The sequence below is a fragment of the Labeo rohita genome, chromosome 1 (assembly GCF_022985175.1).
Source record: "Labeo rohita strain BAU-BD-2019 chromosome 1, IGBB_LRoh.1.0, whole genome shotgun sequence".
NCBI lineage: Eukaryota > Metazoa > Chordata > Actinopteri > Cypriniformes > Cyprinidae > Labeo > Labeo rohita.
The window spans coordinates 18713133-18726719 of NC_066869.1; the positions used below are offsets into that span (position 1 = coordinate 18713133).

Genomic DNA, 13587 nt, shown 5'->3' on the forward strand with positions numbered 1-13587 from the left:
AGTCTTATGAAGCCAATAGCGATTATGTCATTGTGCAAACCGTAACTCTCACGAAGCATTTGTTTTGAGGTGGATCTTTTCAATGAATCTGTTGATTCAGTTTATCGACCGGAATGGTTTTGTTCATGAGAACTGACTCGGTTCTCAAGTTCAACTCACTAATTCAGTGATTTAGTCGCAGCGGTTAACACCTCATTGAAGTGGAGCATTATCAGGCAATTATTCACTTAGGTATGACTTCAGAAGACTTGACACTCAGCCTACCCTACTACATAACTCATATGGACTACATTTACATTACTTTTATGGTGAGTTTGCCTCGTTTTTGAAGCTTGATTTAGCCTATCCTAATTATTGTTGATGTATCAACCCTTACGAAAATTTACCATGGTTTTACTACAAGAAACATGGTTTAACTATGTTTTTTTTTTTTTTTTTTTGTATTAAAACCATAGTAATCACAGAATTACCCATGGTTTTACCATAGTATTTGCAGTAACTACAAAATTAACTGTGGTTTTACTACAGTAACCATGGTTTAACTATGTTTTTGTAGTAAAATCACAGTAACTACAAAATTAACCATGGTTTTACTACAGTATTGACAGTGAAATCATAGTAACTACAAAATAAGCCATGGTTTTACTACAGTATTAACAGTGAAACCATAGTAACTACAAAATTAACCACAAAACCACAAAATTAAAAAAAAAGAATGGTCAACTATGTACAGTGATGTACAGAGATGAGGGTAAATGACAACAGAACTATTCCTTTAAGATGACTGTTTGCACAGCTCTTAATAGTGCCCTTATGAAAATCAACCATGGTTTTACTACAGATAAAACCAAAAACCCACGGTTACTATAGTTTAACCATGGTAATCACAAATTAACCATGGTTTGGTTACACTAACCATAGTTCAACCATGGTATTTGTAGTAAAACTGTGGATACACAAATAGTAATCAATCCACCAAAAAAAAAAAAAACATGGTTACTACACTTTTACTATAATAAAAATATGGTTAATTTTCATAACGTAACTCTACAACTGCTAAAAATAGAATAAAAATAAATTGACTTGATGCCTCATTTCATACTGTACTCAATTCTAATTTTTTTATTACACCCAATAACAAAAAAACAACAGCACATATTCCTGAAAATGTGTTGTTTCTTGTGCGTATCACTTAAGAAGGGGCAGATCCTGTAGGTCTGGCATGTGCACGCGCGCAGCAGTGGCATTTATTCTCCTGTCATCCACGCGTGCGAGGATGCTGTGACCAGACAAGGCGCTCTATGTTGACAGGGACAAAACTGCAGGAGCCCAGCAAGGATAACCAACAGGCCTCACACATCAGCGCACATGGGCTGCAACAGTGGGATGCCTTTCTTTAGAACAGACAGGAGGAGTTTTAGATGATCACATGCTGTTTTATGTTGTCTGTGTGTGTTGAGGTCAGGCTTTGCCTTTATAGTGGAGACCAAATATTTCAAGGATAGTACAACCAGAAAACACATACACAGCTGAGATCTGAAAACAGTACTGAAAACTAAAAATGTGAAGAAAATCTAAAAAAGGGTTTGGTCATTTAGATGAAGTTAGGAGATATCGAAGTGAAAACAACATACCAAAACAGTTCCATTTATGATAGAAAGCCAGAAGTGTGCAAGTGCATGTTAGGCTCTAGAAGTTTGCTAAATTGAACACAATCTAAAGAGTGAAATTCATTCATAAAAAATAAAAAGTTTATAAACAAAGCATTTTTGTTATTCTAAGAATCCAATAAATTGCTATGATTTGGCATAGCAAGTCAGGAGCAAGCCTAAAATGTAGTGTATTCCTCTGCTCTTCTGCAGCCCTGGGGGACCAGGGAAGATTGTATTGATAACAGCTAAGCACTTAGCATACGATACACATTCGCTCAAATTAGAAGGAAGATGGATTTTTGCCCTCTCCCGCTGTCTCGACACTAACCCCTACTGGTTACATTATGCTGCAGATTACAGCTGGGCTGAGGTGGCAGAGTATTTGCAGGCAGGTGTCGGAAAAGGCGATTAATATGGATCTGAAATGATATTTAAGTAGATAAGATTTTAATCTGAGGCAATTAAGTATAAGAGAGCATATTCTGAAACTGACTGTACAGTCAGATGCACCTTTATTTGCATAATTGCAAAATTGGAAAAGTATGGTATGAACAGCATACGTATTTCAAGGAAAAATGTGCAATGCAACAAATGTGCATTCATCAGGAAACGGCACGTTTATTTTTGCTGACTGCTAGCTTTTCCTCAAGATCTGTAAACCCCTCGCTACTGACCTTTCCGTGTGATCTAGACTTCCCAATATAAAAGATTTACAGCCCGGGTTATTGATGGCTTGAACATGTGGTTGATACCTCCAGTAAAATGGCAGTTCACACAAGAAATCACTGTTTTCCAACACAATCATGATTACAAGCTGCAAAGGTCCCATTTTTTAAAATATACTTCACTCAGACTGATCAATAACTTCCTCCGCTATGTTGGATCATTCACCGAAAATAAAGCCGACAATCCAGGCCTCTTTGTGTCATTCAGCTGGTTTTGTTTCTACAAGCTCAGCTGGCCGTCGTGCAGTCGGATTGTGTTTTGCCACCCAAAGCTGCTTTTAAAGGTTCATCTAAGTGTAGTAACAAAACACATTAAGTCAGGATTCTCACTGTTAGTGTAACTGTCACAGTGTGCATTAGCAGTGGTGGCTTTGACAGCTAAAATATAACTGTAAATGTTCAGAGCAGCTTAGAAGAGCCACTGGCAACGATTCAGTGCATTTAAGTATGTTTTTAGGCTAATAATGCTGATTAATTTATCTTTCATCGTATTCTACATGGAGCTGCCTTTTCACGAGGGAGAGTTTGACAGTCTGAGCAGAATTTTAATAGCCAAGATGCTCTAAAGAAGAATAAAAACACCTTTGGAAAAAGTCACACCCCTTTGGTCTTTCTCAGCCTCGAAACCCAAACATTTTCATGAATCTTCAGAACTTCATTAAGCAGTGATGTGAGAAGCTCATTCTTCCACCTTCTGTGCCCTTGATGAATTTTATGCAAAACTTTTTAAATTTATAGTCCCAAATCGTGCATAGATTTAATGCCACTTCACATTTTACCATGTGGGATGGGTCTAAGCTATTGAATTCTCCCACATTCAACTTACTAGGCTGATTTTTTTTAGATTTAAATATATATTATGTAAGCCAGAAACAAGCTCTGTTTATGTTCTTACAGATCATTATCACGTCGTACGACAAAGCCTGAAAAAGATGCTGTGCTATACCAGACTGCCCGCCATCTCGCAAATTCATGCACAACAGCCTCTACATAAATGATGTGCGCTCATGCGTTTTTATCGTGCTCGTTCCTTCCTAATTAAACTGTAAAACGTCTTGCACCTAGACAAGGCAAAGCTTAAAAGCTGCTAATAAATTCTCAATGGATTCCTCACAGATTTTTAGCAATGATTTGCGCCAACTTCATTTACAGTGTGGTTTATGGATTGAATATTTTCAATAAGATAAGAGGGCAGTGTTCTGTTGAACACATAAAATATGCATGCCGTTATTATTCTCAGTTGTATAAATTGAGCTCTTAAGGACGAATGAGTGGTTTGTTGAAACTGCCTTTTTAGAACTGACATGAGACTAGTTTCAACTGGCCAGTCATTACTTGCATCACATCTCTGGACAGCAAGAAGAAAAGAGTTAATGCAAACATAAAATGCATCTACTTGGCAGAGGATTCACCTCACATATCGTTTGTTGTCAAAGGCCATTTGTTCAATCAAACTCTAAGGTACTCTGGCACAAATTCACCCACTTGGTGCCAGTAAAATGTGGTAAATGCCAACATGAAGAGATTCCATGATGTTTCCTCATCGTCAAAAAATAATTTAATTAATAATAAATAAATGGGTAAAAATCACAACTCATACATTAATATAAACCACTTTTGCAACACGTTCTCACTCCCAAATCACATACACTGTAAAAAATAAAAAACACAATTTGTTGAGTCAGCTTAAAATAATTTGTTACCCTTGCTGCCTTAATATTTTAAGTTCAGTCAACTAAAATAAGTTTAGTCAACTTGAAATGTTAAGTTGTACTAAGTAACAACTTAGATGTTTGTTTTTGCTAAACTTAACAGATGGGTAAGTAACCCAGCTGCCTTAAAATTTTAAGTTGATTCAACTCAAATATCTAAGTTGTCACTTAGTATAATTTAACATTTCAAGTTGAATAAACTTTTTTTGAGTTGACTGAACTTAATTTTAAGGCAGCCAGGTTACAAATTATTTTAAGTTGACTCAACAAATTGTTTTTTACAGTGTATTTACGCTTGGTCAGGACCTCTTGGCGTCATCTTTAGGGCCCTATGCAATCCGTTTTTTGTTTTTTTTTTTCCAAATTCCATTTTATTTTTTTCCAAATTCTGTTTTTTTCCATTTTAATTTTTCTCAACTCCTTTTTAATGGTTAAATTACATTTTATTAATCAAAGAGCATGTCTAATTAATTAAAATCATGAAACTTACACAATTTCACATCAATTTAATAAAGGTTTAACAAAAATGCCATGTTTAGAGCCCTATGCAATGTTTTATTTTTTCTCACTATAAGTTTTATTGTTATCAAATTCTGTGTTTTAGCACATCAAATTATTTTAATGCATACTTAATTTATTCAAATGTATTCTTAAAATAGCCTTATGAAAGTTTTCTTTTACCCTCAGAAATTCTGTGTTGTGTATTTAAAATGTTCTGCTTATCAAATGAAGGCTTAAAACATTAATTTAATTTATCTTTTAATTATTGAAAATTAAGCAAACTTTTTTTTGGCAAACAAAAGGGGATTTATCTTTAAAATTTAAACATGGAAGAAATGTTGTGTGATTATACCCTAAAAAATAATGTTTGTTTCATTTTAGTAGTAGTAGTAATAGTAGTAATATATATCTGGCACAATGTCTTCAAGTTAAACCAGATTTTTTTTTTTTTGACGGGTTGCCATGTCTACCTTTACATATGATATAATGCTAGTTTCCTAAAATGGAATGGTCAAATGCTCAAGATGTGACTCTCAGCAGATATTGTTCATGTATTTATGTCCTCATTTAGTGAGAGGACAGATGCTGAACTCACCACGAGCCTCAGGCACACGCTTCACTGTGTAGTAGTAAACAAATCGCTCGTCTGCTCCGTTCATTAAAACATAGACACACAGAACATGCAGGATTCAGATTTAAATGGTATTTTTGCGGTGTAATATTTACAGATACTAGTTCATATTGCGGTTTGATTTAAGTGTAATGACCTACTTTTGATTAACTCACTTAATTTTGATTGATTAACTTTGACACATTCCGTGACATTCCGCGTTATTCAGTAAATTCCGTTTTTATAACTGGATTCTGCGATTCTGTCCTCAGAATCATAGGGCCCTATATTTTTAACGCACTGGGTACCCCTTTAGCATCATTTTTCGACGTTCAGGGTCCTCCATTGCTTTAAATTAGAAACCCTTGGCGTAATATGCCGACGCGAAAGGCACTGGGAATTTTATCGTCATGATAAAATTATATATTGGGTAATATTGCCATTACTGCGTATATATTGGGGTGTGGTTTTTCAAAACAGTCACATTTTTATTTACATTACACTATTTACACATTTATTAGCACATTTATTGCCCCTAAACCCATAATTTGTCAACAAAACACAAGATATAACAGGCAGATACAATACTGTCACAATTTATTCAAAAAGTATTAACATTCCAAGTCTTCTGAGGCAAAACGATTGATTTGTGAGAGGAATAGACATGATCGCCTTCTCTGTCCACCGTAAAGCTCATTCTGTGTGATTAGGGTTGCCAGGTTTTTACAACAAAACCTGTTACTCAAACTAGCCCAAAAGTAGCCCAATCGCGTTTCGAGGGGGAACCCCCAGGTAAAATAATGTTCTGGGGGGGTAAAATACAAGTTTTTAGCAGGTTTCCCCTGGTAAAATTAGCATAGCAGCTGCAAAATATTACATTATTGGGTAGTTTCAACCCGCAAAGATTAAAAACAACCCACGGCAACAGTGTTAAAGTAACCCAATTCTGCTGGAAAATCGCGGACTTGGCAACACTGTGTGAGATGCTGTAGTCTGTGGGCGAATAAAAAAATGCCGCCAGAAGAAGCCTTACGTCAGCCTTGCATGGTTGTGCAATGCAAATGACACTTGTGTGTCTCGTGACTGATTGCGTCATGCTACGGGAGTATCTTTTTGAATAAGATTAGATTAGAACCTTATGTTTTACTTTCTTCTTCACATAAAGATATCGTATGGCTTCAAAAGACTCGAAATGCAACAGGACTTGTTTGTAATGCTTTTATACTGCTTGTTCATGGTCAGCTTTTGCAATAAATACTCGTGACTGTCTTTCTATTTGCTTGCTACGTGTTTTATATTGTTCAAAAGTGGGTAAGTTTAGGGTAGGGGTGGGTTTAGGTGCTCCAATCAAAGTATAAATTTATATAAAATTATTTCTATTTTTTACAAATGCATATAAACCATTAAATTAAGACAAACAACTGAAATGGAGGACCCTGTGTTAAAAAAATAATGTTAAAGTGGTACATCGAGCGTCAAAAAGCATCCTAGTGTCAGTATGTGATGAGTTGGGAGTGAGAAAGTGTTGACTTTGTTGTTCAAAAAAAATATTTTGACCGTCTCTGTAAGGTTTTTCAAAAGCAGCACCATTTTAATTCAGTTTAAAGAGTGTGCTTTTGAATCAATGTATATCTAATCTCTGTTTGCCTGGGGAACACAGCTGGTGAGCTCCCCGGGGTTGCATTTCACCAGGGCCATTTTGGTAGCACTGACATGTCAAAATGTATCTCCATCCAGTCAATGTAGCCTGAGGGAACAAAGCCTGATCGAGAGCTGTGATCAGAACACAGCTGGAGGAAGAGAATAACAAATTGAGACTTTTCTTTTTAAAAAAAAACATCCCAACCAAGAGGAGAGAAAAAAAAAAAAAATACAGAAAGGAGTAAACAAGATCAAAATAAAAGCTTGATTCAGAGAAACAGACTAGTGGAGGAGTTCTAGAAAGAGAATAAAGGATTGCAACAAGCATAATGTTGACATTTTGATGTTATGGATGCATTTAGCACTTCATCCTTCAAAAGTCAAATTATATTGAGGAATACTCACAGTCTGCTCAAAGTGGATAAGAAAGTTACAGGCAAAGCTCTGACAATGGTCACATATCACACAGTTAAGAGACTGTCTTCTGCGTTCATTAAATAAGGCTGTACTTTATCTGGAAAACGTGTGAATGAATAAACACAGACACAAAGCAAAGTTATGCAGAAACCATACTTAATGCCATAATTTATTTGATCAAAAATACAGCAAAGAGTAATACATGGATAAACATTTACATTTTGTTCAAAATTACAATTTTAAATAACTTTTTTATACTTATAATTGTAATTTGTTTCTGTGGTGGTAAAGTATCATTTTCATCATCATTACTCCTGTCTTCAGTGTCACATGATCCTTCAGAAATCATTATATAATGTTGATTTAGTGCTCAAGGAAAATTTTATTGATTTTTTAGTGAAAATTTTATTTTATTTATAGTGATGAAAACAGTTGTGCTGCTTACAATTTTTGTGAAAACCATGATCCGGTATTTTTTGATGAATAGAAAATAACAATTCTTGATTTTTTTTTTATTATTATTATTATTATTATTATTATTATTATTATTATTATTATTATATACACTGACATTCAAAAAGTTTGGGATCAGTAAGACTTGTAATGTTTTTTTGTGTGTTTAATGCATTAAGTGTCATATAACCCTTCAGAATCATTTTAAAATACTGATTTATTAGAATTATCAGTGTTGGCAAAAGTTGAGCTGCCAAATATGTTTTTGAAACCTGTGACACTTTTTTCAGGATTCTTTGATGAATAAAAAGTTTAAAAGAACAGCATTTATTCAAAAAAGAAGTTTGTTTTTAACAATATAAGTCTTTGCTATCACTTTTTAATCAGTTAAACACATCCTTGCTGAATAAAAGTATTAATTTCTTTCAAAAAAAAAAAAGAAAAGACAAATAAAGAATAAAAATAAATGCGGTTCTTTTAACATTTTATTTAACAAAGAATCCTAAAAAAAAGTATCACAGGTTCCAAAAAAATATTAAGCAGAACTGTTTCCAGCACTGATAATAAATCAGCATATTAGAATAATTTCTAAAGGATCATGTGACACTGAAGACTGGAGTAATGATGCTGAAAATTCAGCTTTGATCACAGGCATAAATTAGATTGTATAAAATGTTTTACATTGTATTAATATTTCAACAATAATATGATCAAATAAACACAGCCTTGAGAAGCATAAGAAACTTATGTAAAAAAAATAAATAAAAAAATAAAATAAATAAATATATATACATATATATACATATATATATACATATATATATATATATATATATATATATATATATATATATATATATATATATATATATATATATATATATATATATATATATTATTAAGAGAGTCTTAGTGAAGTAACACATTGCGTTTTTACATTTTTAGATTAAATATTACGACATCATTACACATTATTTTTAAAATCATCATTCCCCAACACTAAGAACTGTTTCTGAAGTCTACTTTTCAAAATAAATCAAAGATTCTAAAATTTATTAAAGACATGATTTATTAAAACTTTCAAAATCCTTCAATCTAAGGCATTTCTGAAACCTTCCTCACTTGTATAGAGTTGTCAGTAGAGCTGTCAATACAAATCTACGACTGGCCAATTGCTTGTTAATGGAATCGACAGCTCAATCAAGGCATCATTGGGCACTGCCAACCCAACCTTGACAGGGAACGTCTCTCATTTTCAGTTAAGTAGTCTTTAAATGAGGAAAGAGTCTAAATGTCCAAATGTGCTTTGCAAAAGCCCAGGCAGAAGTCACTTTGCTCTAATCTTCGACCAGACGTCCTTCTAACACAATTCCAACGTTAACGATCGTGAGGTAAACCGTGGAACCATTCTTAAATCAGCACTATAGGGTAACTCCTAACTACAGCTCTTACCCGAGCTTTCTTCCTCTGTTTGGAAAGTTATTTCATTACTTTGTGGATTTGGAGGATGCTTTCTACCCTCTGGCGAGGTTGTGTGGGTTGTTTTGAGTCCCTGTCTTAATTTCCCTGCGCGTTTGAAAGAAGAGTTTCGCTCTTGACATATCCGACTCCAGCGTGAGTTTCTTCTGTTGCTTATAAAATGCGGTTTTACTCCCATTCGCTCTCTGAGGACAAACAGAATATAAGAAAATAATATTTTGAGGCGATCTTTAGGGTGTCTGTAGGGCGTTTTTCACTGTACATTACTTAACGGACAGGGTGATTCACTACTTAGAAAGACAGTTTGCCTATATTACAAAATCCTTGAGGCCAAAATAATATTATCTGATGAAATACTCACCAATTTCAATGACTAGTAGAGTGCTGTCGTACATATTAAGAAACTTTTTCCCCCTAAGCACTCGAAAGAAGGTCACGATTTCCTGGGTTCTCCGAATCAGGAGCTCACGAAATAAATAGATTCGCACTGAAATGCAATTCCCATCAATGTCACAGGCGTATTTTGTCATTGTATTTAATGCCTTTGTTTGTTTTAACAACAATTTGCCTTTCGTGACCTTGTGGGGGTGTTTGCAAACACATCTGATGTCATCACACAACATCAGCGTAAGTGATAACAGTAATAGTAAAGCTACAACTGCTATTCGCACTTTAAGCTGCGTGCTAGTTCTCATTACAATCTCATAAAAATCTTTCAAAAATGACATTATGATTACACAGCAACATGGAAGGGGAAATAGCCAACGTTACCACGTTTTTTTTCTAGATCCTTTGCAGTTTGACTCAGCATTGCTGTGTTGCTAACAGGCTTATTTGCTAGTAGCAAGCTGGGGAATACACACTGAGAAAAGGATATCCCCCAACTTCCCCCTAGGGCCCTCTCGATGTAATGCGGAACTTATTTGATCAGCCTGTCTGAATCTGGATGAGCTATTCTGCACCAGCATCTGAGCTTCATGCGAACCGCTCACTTAATACACAGAAACTGTGGCGAAATAGACCCGCAGAGGGGGGAAACGGCACCCATTACATTTATCATGGGAAGCAGACACAATTCACAGAGCTCAAGACGCACCTTGACATTCGGCAGAGTCACTGATAACATTTTTAAAGTCTGTATTCTGAGAAAAGTTGAGTTTCTACTGAGCGTTTGGTACTGTAAATGAATTCAGTCTTTCCTGATTAATTTTTAATAGAACATTGATCAAATTTCAGTTTGCTAAAGGCAACTTGCCTAACATAGCTGCTGAAACTATAGAAACTGTACTGTAGTCTGTGGTGTTTAAGAAAAAGACGTTTGATGATAAAATGTGACGTTTAAATGAGGCTATGGAGTTGTTCACATCTCAACCTAAATCACATATACACTGCTGTTCAAAAGTGAGATCAGTAAGATTTTTATTAATTTATTTTTATTTTTATGTATTTATTTATTTGTTAATAAATATAGGCTCACCGAGGCAGCATCTATTTGATCAAAAATACCGAAAAAAAAGCTGTAATACTGTGAAACATTATTCAAATTTAAAACAATTGATTTCTATTTTAATATACTTTATAATTGAATTTATTCCTGTGATGCAAAGCTGAATTTTCATACTCCTGCCTCCAGTGGAATCCTCTAATATGCTGATTTATTATCAGTGTTGAAAACAATTGTGCTGCTTTATTTTATTTTATTGTATTTTTATGGAACCTGTGATACTTTCAGTATTCAGTATAAAAGAACAGCATTTATTCAAAACGAAGAATCTTTTTAAACAATATAGTGCTTTACTATCCTTTTTTTAGTGATAATAACAGTTTAACACGTTTGCTGAATAAAAGTATTAATTTCTCTCATAAATAGAAAGAAAACAACCTTACCTCAAACTGTGTAGATGTATAGGTGATACTTACATCCAAGTGATAAGAATATAAAAGTCATTCAGAAATAATTTAAACGTATTCTATCGAAAGCCCTAAAGATGATTAAAACAATGTCCCTAAAAGACAATTTCATAAACCTACAAATTAAATCTATTTAACTTGCAACTAACAACTGAGTTTTATTTTAAATGGTTCAATAATTGTATCAGAAGCTCATTAGTTTATTTTTTCTCTAGCATTTAGCAGGTTGACTGTAGCTATTTATATATTACTTACCTGACAAATTTCAAATATTTTTTAATTGTAAGTTCACATACTGGAAACATTGTCACAGTTTGTTTGGATTAAAGGGGAACTAAAAGAAAATTATCATATGATTTTTTATTGTTTCACATGGATTTTGTAACGCAGAATTAAATCATACATTTATCATAAACTACACCTTAAACTCAATTAAGCATTTTATATTCATGGTCTCTGTTAAGGTATTTCAGTAAAAGTACATTATGTTTCATTTTATCTCATATTATTGAAAAATGACTGGTCTTTATTAGCATAATAGCACCACAAATTAAACCTACCTGCCTAAAACTAGAGTTTCCCAGTCTGTATTTTTCACCCCAAGGTGGAAGATAAATGTAACAATGTGCAGTAACATCTAACAGGAAGTAGATGACAATATCCTAGAAAGATGTAGAGCTCTGTGCCATAAAAACCAGGTGATTTCTCTGTGTATAGTAGAAGTGTAAGCTTTATAAGACTCATCCACAGACAAAGGAGCATCAAGGAAACGTAATAATTAACAATAGTTGATGGAAATCCAAGCACACTTAATCCACTGAGGCAAGCTGAAAGGTGTTCAGGGTTGGTACATTTGACTGGTAAAAACGAGAATAACACTTTAAAGACATTCACGTCTATGAGCACCTGACCAACCTTGTCTCTAATTGCAGAAATAGTGGATTTCAATACATCATACTTCAATCGCAGAGCCAGGAGCCTTGCCTTGCTTTTCTCTATCCACATAATAATGCCACTCGGCACTGTGCAAAATAAATGCAACTCTAGACGTGGAGAGGGAATGCTATTTGCCTTTCAATGCAATAAGCAAGGTAGCTATTTCCTTTGAGAGATCAACAATGTGGCTGCTATATTCAAGCAACTTTATTTTACTCTCAAGATCAGAGTCTCTTATTCTTTGTGATATGGAAAGATGGGACAAAATGCAATACAGTTCACCCTAATAAAGCACTTTGCGGTTTCCCATAATGCTTCTGGGCATTATGATCTCCAGCATTCAGTACAGAGTATTCAGTGTTTTCTTGGTGAGTAAAGGAGTGTTAAACTTCCACCTCACAGTCTGGTGGTTGTCATTAAGACATATAGGCCTTATGCAGAAAAAAATGAGAAATTAATTAAAAAGAAAGTAAGATGGGCATAATCTCTGCCCGAACACAGGGGGATATTAAGAGGGGCGATAGGAATATATAATCAGTCCTGAATTGAGATTTATGATGAGCAGAATAAAAGCCGTACCGCCTGACATTAAGGCTGCAGCACAAGCATAAGTCACATATGTTCAAATCATTAATAAAAGACTTTGTCTACTGCTACTTTGAAATTCAAATCAAGATATGTATAAAACGTTGAAGATGATTAGATTCAGCATGATTGTTTAAACATGGGTATTGATGGAAAAATCTGTGTGAATACTACATGACCATACACTGTAAAAAATAAAAAACACAATTTGTTGAGTCAGCTTAAAATAATTTGTTACCCTGCTGCCTTAAAATTTTAAGTTCAGTCAACTAAAATAAGTTTAGTCAACTTAAAATGTTAAGTTGTACTAAGTAACAACTTAGATATTTGTGTTTGCTAAACTTAACAGATAGGCAAGTAATCCAGCTGCCTTAAAATTTTAAGTTGATTCAACTCAAATATCTAAGTTGTCACTTAGTATAATTTAACATTTCAAGTTGAATAAACTTTTTTTGAGTTGACTGAACTTAAAATTAAGGCAGCCAGGTTACAAATTATTTTAAGTTGACTCAACAAATTGTTTTTTACAGTGTACTGTCTGTATTGCATATACTCACCTAATAAAGTTATAGTTATTTATTCCCCTGGTTTCACAGACAAGGCTTAAGCCTAGACCTAGACTAAAATGTAAGTCTGAGCTGTTTCAGCTGAAAGAAACTTGCACTGACTGATCTGAAAATACATCAGTGCCTTTGTTTTGTCTCAAGATGCACACCAGTATTTTATTTATTTATTTGTTCTAAGAATATTTATAAAAAATACTTAAATGTCCTAATTAAACTATGGGCTAATCCTAGCTTATTCTAAGCCCTGTCTGTGAAACCGGGCCATTGAGACTTTTTATTAAATCCTTAACTGTCACCGTCCCCTCTGTGGGACGCCCACGTTTACTTCACCATATTACAAACAAATCCTAATCATGACAAACTATACATCACTGGAAAGGTCTAAGACTCCTAAATAGA

The 13587-nt window shown here is 34.2% G+C and overlaps 1 protein-coding gene across 1 annotated transcript in view; it reads right to left on the minus strand.

The window, feature by feature from the left end:
• sorcs3a (sortilin related VPS10 domain containing receptor 3a) overlaps positions 1–13587 on the minus strand; it is a 323929-nt gene that overhangs the window by 274615 nt on the left and 35727 nt on the right.